The sequence below is a fragment of the Atta colombica genome, unplaced genomic scaffold, assembly GCF_001594045.1.
Source record: "Atta colombica isolate Treedump-2 unplaced genomic scaffold, Acol1.0 scaffold142, whole genome shotgun sequence".
Lineage (NCBI taxonomy): Eukaryota > Metazoa > Arthropoda > Insecta > Hymenoptera > Formicidae > Atta > Atta colombica.
This window is the reverse complement of record NW_017259231.1, coordinates 7,165-17,176: the sequence shown is the minus strand read 5'-3', so window position 1 is coordinate 17,176 and position 10,012 is coordinate 7,165. Positions and strand designations below refer to the sequence as shown.

Genomic DNA, 10,012 nt, shown 5'->3' with positions numbered 1-10,012 from the left:
ACAAAATCAAAATTTTTGTTTCAAATTACAAAAAATACAAAAAAATACAAAAAATTTTTTTTCTATTTTTCAACTATTTCTTAATTAACATTATTAATTTATTTTTAATTAAAAAATTGTTTAATAAAATGTATAAATCTTAAATTTATATTTTATTTTAGATGGAATTTGACATAAAGAAACCAATATATATTCAAGATACAGTTCATATTGGAATAAAGATTTTTAAAACCGAACTGATTTTTAAAACAAGATTTTTAAAACCGAACGTATTTTTATCAATGGGCTCAAAGTGTGTCTCTCCAGAATATATAAAAAAATTAATAAAACAATTCTTTAAAGAACATTTATTGTGTGATCTTGAACGTATGTGTAATTTAGTTTAACTGATATTTGAAATATTGTATTATTTATTTAAAATCCTAATATTTTCTTTTAGCAAAAAATAAGATGAATTTTAACGCAGTTGAAAAATTATGTGCGCATGAAATTATTATCTAGTATTCCAGATAGCCAAGGCACTAAACAGTTTCTTATTTTAATTGATCATACATTAAAATCTTTTTTAAATAAAAAATTAAGAATTGAAGAGCGTACATATTTCATATGGCACGAGACATTTTTTTTAAGATTGTGGAGAAGATGGTTGCGAGAAAATAACTACAGCATTGATAAATTTTTATAACTTCTAATGCTTACATAAGCATAGAATTAAACGCATATGATTTATTAATATTGATTGAAAAAATATGAGAAACAAAAACTGATCAGTTTACATTTGATTATGTAACAGTCAATCATACGAAAAAATTTTCAGACAAATGAGATCTATGACGTCTACTTTTTCAACAATTATTAATTTTAATTTATTTATTAGATATTTTGAGACGTTTAAATCGATTGCAAATTTTAAACGAAATAAGTACTGACTTACGTAAATTTAATATATAATATCAATTTTAATCCTAAATCACTTCCAGAGTATAAAAAATTTCTAAGATGCTTTTTCTTGTTTTCTAGGATTCATTGCATTACCCAGATGATTATAAAAAGTTTAATTATTTTAATAATATATATTTTTATTAAGGAAATACATTCCGATTTCCACGAGAAGAAAATAATCGATTAGGAATTTCTTTAGATGCTATTTTAAAATCTGATGAAATTCCATCTATAGAAAAAATGTTACATATCATGAATACTGCTAAAAATAATGCACTAAATATTGCAGTAGAATTAGAAATGAACATGAATGAAGAAAAAATACAAGAAAGTTTTGAAATGATCAAAATTCAGCATTTTACTGACGAGGAGAAAAATAATGAAGAAGAAGAAAATGATGATATTATACAAGAACAAAATAATGAAAATGTGTTTGATAATGAAGATTTCGAAGAAGATTATGAGAATTTAGAAAGGGATATTTCAATATTTAAAAATCAAAGATTTTAATTTGAGAGATTATACTAACTATACAGAAAATAATAAAAGTTTATTTTTAAATGTAAATGTTAATGGAAAAAAATATTCTGTAAGAAAGTCTTCACTTTATTGGATGTATCAAAATAAAATTATAACTAGATTATATAGTGATAGATTATATCGAGTTCGTGGTATGAACACGAATGTTAAGAATGTTACAAATATGAATGAAACATTAAGTGAAAAGTTAAAAATTGAGTGCGAAAAATATTATTCTGTTTATTATGATACAGGATGGCATATAGGAAGAGAGTAACATATTAAACAAAATATATGCAAAATTAAACTTTTGTATGCTAATTTAGAATCCAAAAAAAGATGATATTCAAGAAGTTGATAAAAGATTTGTAATACATGGACCGATAACTTTAAATGGTATAAATTCGTTCACAATTAACAAAGAAGTACGTGCAGAAATTCAAAAAAAATTCAAAAAGTTCAAAAATAATTAATTATTATTTTATAATTTTATATTATTCATTACGTTTCTATAAAAAACTTTTATTTTAATATAATCTCATAACTTTAGAGTAAATTCGGGTATCGTGGCCATACAAATAAGATGACTACTATCATAGGTTATAACTTCTCTAATAATTGTTATAAGTAGAACATTTTTATAGTCATTCTGGCCATCATATCCGTATGGCCATCTTTTTTAATATAATTCCTAATATAATTCCATATAATATACAATTTTTATTTGAATGTTACATTATATTATATATTCTATACTTTATATTTTATTTATATTGTATCACATCTCGTATTGTGTAAAATGAAAAAATTATTTATTTATTTTATTTCTTCAACTGAATTAATTGATGATTTTTACTAATTTTCAATTTTTAATAAATTATTATCAATATAGTGCTTAAAAATAAACAAAATAAATATATTATACTTTCAAAAACGTATTTTTAAAATTATACTAACACTACTAGCAATAATAAAAAAAGCAAAAAAAAAGAAGTAATCCAAACAACAAAAAGTCTAAAATCGAGTCATAGAATCATAAAAAACGTTTTTTGCGTCTAAAAAACGACTAAAAACGCCTTATGTTAATTTAGACTTTATATTATTTGAGAATACATTAAAAATATCTATTTAATATTGGAAATACTGGCAATATTGATACAATAAAATAAAAATAAAATAAAATAAAAATATTAAGAATAAGCAGCATTATTAGCAATAGTATTGAAAACAATACTAACAATACTAGCAATAAAGTGTTGTATTGCTATAATTAACAATCACAGTACATTTTTTAAGAAGTGGTTGACCCCTCGGATTCAGTGTACTTAATCTCTACAGATTCAATATCTTTTTCGTGAATAATGCAGATTCAAAAACTTGATTTATATGGATTTATACCAATCCAATCTGTTTTCGTTTTCTTACTAGCAAAATACTCTCATATCTAATAGTATATCCTATCTTCCCAGATAGCGATTTCAAAAAAAGAATTCTTTTTGCATCTGAAAATGGATTCAGAATTGACATATCATTGAATTTTTTTTAATTCTCTGTGCTATCTGGGTTATCTAATAAAAAATGTAAAAAAATTATTAAACGCTTCGAAATACACGGAACAAAACTCAATAGAACCAAGAAAAGATTATATTACCCATCAGAAATATGGATGAAATTTGACTATGTAGTTCATGTCTACGTTTTATACACATAGAGGCGCTAGCTTTAACTCTCTTTCTCCAATCTACTCTCAAGTTTCTCAAAAGTTTTTTACAAGAGCTAAGGATTTTCTGATGTTACGAAAAATTTTACGAAGCAGTCATGTATCATGATAGGAGATAGATTGAACATGGGACTTATTCAGGAACAGGTAAGGAACCGATTGCTTTGCCTGCTGGAAAAATGCAATGTCCCAAAGGTACTCTGACTTAACCTTTCATGGAGCGATCAAAACAAATTAATTACAAATTCATTTTTACGATATATTTTTCCTTTTTTATTGCATAGTATATGCTATTGTATGGGTCCAATCGTTGGTCGGACTGATCGCCAAGTAATATAATTTATTAGAAGAATACGGTGAAAATATATTCACTGTATAGTGGGACTTTGATAACACCACCTGATATTACTAATGTCATATTTATGTCTGGAAGCCAGTTAAAGCTTATAAATCTGATTGCCGAAAATGTTTACAGGTTGGTTTATATATTATAGAATATAATGCATACATAAAGAATACAACATCTATTTGTTAATATTAACAAAAAGGATCTATCCTTCATTTGTTATCTGTATCTTCTTAGCATAAATTTCATTCTTTTTGCCTTCTTTTTTAATTTTTATTAAATAAAGATTTTAATATCTGAGAGCAGTCGTTATTAAATGGAAAGAGATTATATTTAAATTCTTCAATCAGTGTAAAGTTGCCGAGGACACTGTGATTCTGAAATTTCTTTTGACAAAGTAGACTTTTGTGTGGCATACAAAACAAGTAAAATTCTTTATATGGTCTTTTGCCTTCTTCTCTATAAATGTAAACAAATACATGTAATTTTTTTAAAAATTTGATAATATAATAGAGATATTGAAAAATAATCCTAAATTTTTCTACATTTTTTGAAAGCCTAGAGCAATAAAAAAAATTTGGATTGGACGAAAAAGATTGCAGATGGAAGAAATAAAAATATATTTACAGACAAATAGTTAAAATTGTATATTAGTACTAATATATAATGATAATGTTATGTTTAGATTTTATTACAATTTGATAATAATTTTTTAATTTTACATATATTAAAAAAATTAAAAGAAACTCCAGAATCACGGTGTCTTCGACAACTTTACACTGATTGAAGAATTTAAGTGTAATCTCTTTCCATTTGCTAATGATCTGCTTTCATGATCTGCTGAAACTCAGAATGAATTCTTTAAGGAATTCTATTTGGAAAATGATCACTTGATGTCTGTATCAAGTTGCATAAGTCGCATAAGGCTTGCATAAGTCGCATAAGGCTTGCAAAAGTTACAATATAATACAATAATAATATAATACAACTGAATATAATACAATAATAAAATTTCGAAAGTCACAAGAGGAAAAATAGACAACAGTAAAATTTGGGAATTGCTGGAAACTAAATAGAGAAGAGAAAGATAACAAATCACGCTCTGTATCATCTATAGCCAATGAACATTTATTATTGTTGAGAAATGGTCTCTAGATTTATTCTCACCTTTAGTTACACAATTGATATATGACAGCTTGATGAAATGTACAGTGAAATATTGGTTTTGTACATAATCTATATTTCAGAATTATAATTTTTAGACATTCTTCAATTTGAATGCAATTTCTACAAGGAATAATAATTTTAAAAGGGATAATAACAGAAATATCTTTCATTATAGATACTGTACAATTACCTACAAGGAAATTCTACGATTCCATTGACTTTCCCACAGCAATGTCTTTGAATGAAAAGGAACAAATTATATTAAATTCAGGAGAACTTTTTGCTGAGAGTAAGTACATATGTAATTGTATGTAAGTTTTTCTACTAATTCTTCGTGTTATATTTTTACAGAGATAAAAATTTTAATGATGTTGAGCCAGTTTTTAGTAAAAAAGCTAAAGTGATTTCATTTTATATGATGAAAGACATGGAGATAAGAGTGTGCAAGCAGTTTGTTGCACGATTATCACACATGCTAACAACAAAAGCCTTTAACAAGGCGTAAATAATAAAAACATATGTTTGGATTTAATATTTTCTGATTTTATTTTTTTATGTTTTAATAATTTGTTGTAATTTCTCTTTATTAAGATATCACAATGATATCTTAATAAAGAGAAATTACAACAAATTATAAGATGATAAAAGAAGAACTGATTCGAGCAACTTTCTAAAATCAAGTTGAACAAGAATTGTTAAACTGCATCGACACAGAAAAGCCGAATGCATATATCGAAGATATGATAGCGTAGCAACAACTGAAAATTATTGAAAATTTTACGTCTCTTTTGCATAAAATCATTGACAAACTCTGATTTAAAATCAAAGCTGTTAAATTACTACAAATGAGAAATAATTCACACTTATAGATTTTAACATTTGCTAACTATATAAATCTAGAAAAGGTTGTTTTATTAAAACAGTAGCAGTCAATACAAGATGCAGCATTAAGGAAAACATTAAGACTCACTATCAAAGACGAGAAGGAAATAACACCGAAAGATATTTTATGTACGCACTGAATGTGAGATTGACGGAGTAACTAGTACAACCAAATAGTTAGCAAGGATTGTACAACGTGATGGGGATTATTGCGAGATCCTACTATAAACAGCGTCACATTCAATGTACTTTCGTCAACGAGATGTAAATCAAGTCTAAATCTTGATTTATTCATAGCTTTTTTTTAATGTAATTTATTCCTCAAAAAAAAATATTTATTTCAGGAAATTCTATTATTAGCGAAAATTCTGATTCGGAACCGAAATTAATTCTGGTCTTTTTCAATGGAGGATGCACTTTCGTTGAGATATCTACTCTTCAATTTCTATCGCGGAAGAGAGTAAATATCGTAATTTATACGAAGTATTTATTTGCACAAATAAATAAATGTATATAATAAACATAATATAATTTTTTTCAGTAAATGTCGAGTTTGTTGTGGGAACTACGAGATCAATGGCAACATGTTTCTTATTTCTTTGATGGAAGATTAAAACGGATATGAGAAGAGAATTGCTTAAACTAGAACATCAAAATAGAATAGTAAATATTTTTTATGTGATATGAAGTAAAGTGTAAATATCATATCCCATATCATTTTCAATTCATTTTAATGTCATTTTGACATTATCGTGACTTGTTGTTCTGCTTGGGATATTTTTTACTATTTTATTTTGTGTTCATCAATTTTATACATATAATTTTTAAAAATAAGATCTTTTTTTTAAAATCTTATATTTAGATATGAATTGTATTTTATACATACATGTACATATATGTACATAAAAATAAACTGCTGCAGTATGTGAGAACGTAATAAGTACTTTTCTATTTGTAAAATCATCGTGATACAATATACATTACCGTCAAAAAGTTTAAAACCAAGCATTTTAAGGATTTTATTTTATTCTTTTTATTTAAAATATAATGCAAGTTCAATTTTATTTTTCACAGCATTATAATATTGTAGGTATAATTAAGTATTATTACGTAACTATTTAATATATATTTGTTTTACAATTTTATTATAAATTATGTGTTTTAAAATTATATTTATAAGATTACATTGATCCTAAACTTTCTAACGGTAGAGTACATATAATCCAAAGAGATGTAACGTCCCTCCCATTGTTTTCAGCTGAATTTAAATTATTCAGAGTTGGGTAAGTTAACGTTTTTTTTAAACTAAATTAAGTTAAAGTTAATGGTTTAAAATTAATAAAATTAAGTTGGAAGTTGAAGGAATAAAGAATTAACTTAATAAAAGTTAAGTTAAGATTAAATTAACTTAAATTTTAAAAAAAGTTAATTTTGAAAAAAATTATTTTTGAGATCAGAATGACCTAATTTTTCTTAAAATGAAATTACTTTAAATAATTCTAACAAATATAGATTATTAGGCAAATTTAATTTTATATCCATATGCAAGTTACTTATATATAAGAGTCACATCATAAGATGTTTTTGTTAAAATCTTGCGAGAGAGAGGTTATATGTTAGCATTATTTCTCTTTCTCTAATTTTTTTTATTTTCTGAAACTACTGTTCATGCATGTTTACGATTATATCGATTAGATATTTGTTACAAAAAATATATGTAAATATTTAGAAAATTGATGAACTCTGTTCTACAATAATTCTTCATCTAAGGCTCATTTTATATTTATGTTGCTGAAACATAACGTTTATGATACCTAAAATTAGTATGATTCAAATATAAGCGGGAATTGACAAAATCTAGCTAGTCAATAAAAACTGGCTGACCGTATGATGTGACTCTTATTATAGTCTCTCATCATAAAATCATTGAACTTTTTCTAAATTAATTCTCTAATGTTTAAGACTTTATAGAAAAAAAATATTAAGATAGAAAAATTTTCAATTTAAAAAAAGTTAACAAATTATGTTTAAAAGTAAATTAAGTTAAAAATTAATGCATTTAAAATTAATTAAGTTAAGTTAAAAGTTATTAACTTTTTAACGTTTCAAATAATTACTATTCAACTCTGAAATTATTACATTTATACTTCTATGTCCTTTCCGATAAGCCGTATATAATAATAACCATTATTAATAATTATTATTATTATAACAGCTATAAAACTATTCTGCATTTTGCAATAGAATATTCAAAATTAATAAAATGTAATTTTTCCACAATGAGAATTGTTACTATAATATTAATAAGACTCGTACGAATACCAATTCAATAAAATTAATTTAACTAACTATTCGAGTTTACAAATAACTACAAACGTTTCAACCTTTTAAACTTCTTTGAAACATTTGTAGTTATTTGTAGTTTTATTGTTCGAATAGCCAGGTCAATTAATTTTATTGATTTGATATTCGTATGAATCTTATTAATATTATAGTTTAAATTACGTAGGCTTCAACATGCATCTGGAATTTATTAAAACAAGAATACTAACTAAGAGGAAGACCAAGTTTAAAAGGTTAAAATGTTTGTAGTTATTTTAAACATTATATTATATTAATAAATTACTATTTTTTTTTTAATCCAGCGCGGCTCGAATAGCCAGTTAAATTAATTTTATTGAATTGTATTGTAAAAGAAACAAGATAAAGAACTAAATATTATATTTTCGAAAAAGAAGAGGAAATTTATAAATTTCACTGCTTTTTAAGTCGATTGCTCAGCTTTCTATTCTCTCAAAAAAGAAAATTTTGCAATTTGACGACAGTTGGCGAGCATAAAAAAATAGGCAGAGTATTTGTTTCTAAAAATCAGACGCGAATATAACTAAATTTCGATTAATTCTAAATCAAATTACTTTTTTATCTCAATGAGTATTCGATCAAATTAAATTCAACCATTTCAAATTTCAAGTTGTGCGCGTATCGCACATGTGAAACCTTTTTCACACGTGTACCTAGTAATAACGAAATAATAATTAATTAAACAACAATTAGTTAGGCAGATATTTATAGTTGATTCTTATTTAAAGTAATCCATTTTAATACATTAAGACACTAATAAAGCTTAGTGATTGGTTTATCATATTTTAAGATTGTAAACAATATTAAATGTAAGAACAGACTTTTATTCTTATATTAAATATAAGAACAGTACATTAATTTAAACTCTTTAAATCACAGTTTAAATCATTAGCTCTCGAATCTCTGGAAATAATACAAGTAAGTAAACATATCTAAATCCTTTGCTTACAATGTTCATATAAGTTAGACATAAGACATAATAAAGTGTCTCCAAGTCATATGGCCAATATACAGGCCAATTTTACATATTTTCGCTAAATATTGACCATATTCAAAGTCGCTTGTCCGTAGGAGTCCTAATTGGAGTCCTAAATACATGTCATATATGAAGTACATAATTAGGGTTCTTAGAAACATATGTGTATGATATTTACTAATGTGGTATTCATTGACCTAGCAAACGAGAACGGATTAAAATGGATTAAAATTTTTTTTTAGTGAACTTTAAATCCATGAAAATGGATTAAATGGATTGAAATGGATTAGATCCAAGCTGACATTAGTTTAATATTCGAAAAAACAAAAGAATATAGCTCAATTATTTTTATGTTACAATTTTTTGAACTTAGTTGGATTAAAACGAAAAATGTCCAACTTATACTATTAATACTACTATTTATAATTATACTAATAATATTTTGAATAATTTAAATAACATTTATCCATTTTTAAATAAAAATTTTTTTTATTCAATTAGATCAGAAAACTGCATTTCATATTCAGAATATTGAATTGAGTAGTATTCACATTGCACAGAAATTGCTAATATTATTTTTGAATTTAATTGAATTTAAAAAACTGTATCTAACTGTATCCCTGTTATATAAGTTATAAAAGTTTAGGCTAAAGTAGGTGCACATTTAGTGCAATTTAGGTAAATTATAGTAATAATCAATAATCATAAAATATTTTTTAAAAAACGAGATTAAATAAATTGAACGACAAATGCACTACATTAAAATATCTGTTATTTCATTAGTAACGTGTATACAATGTATACAAATAATAAGTGTGAAGCAATACAAAGAATATCTTGGAAAACAATATTATACAGTAATAGTATATATTATATGTGTACGTATATTGCTTTTCTCTGCATTAACTTAAATAAAATTTAATCCTGAATGAATATTTGAAAACAGTATATAGGTAAAAAGAATAATAAAACCATATTTATTGTACTGTAATAAACACTGTTCTATATTATAATACTTATAGACAAAAAAACAATTTCATTTACTCTAATTACATAATATATACATATATATATATATATATATATATATATATATATA

At 24.4% G+C, this 10,012-nt stretch overlaps 1 pseudogene; it reads left to right on the top strand.

Moving 5' to 3' along the window:
* The first annotated feature begins 3,646 nt into the window (after nucleotides 1–3,646).
* On the top strand, nucleotides 3,647–6,516 carry LOC108684993 (annotated as a pseudogene).
* Nucleotides 6,517–10,012: the final 3,496 nt, after the last annotated feature.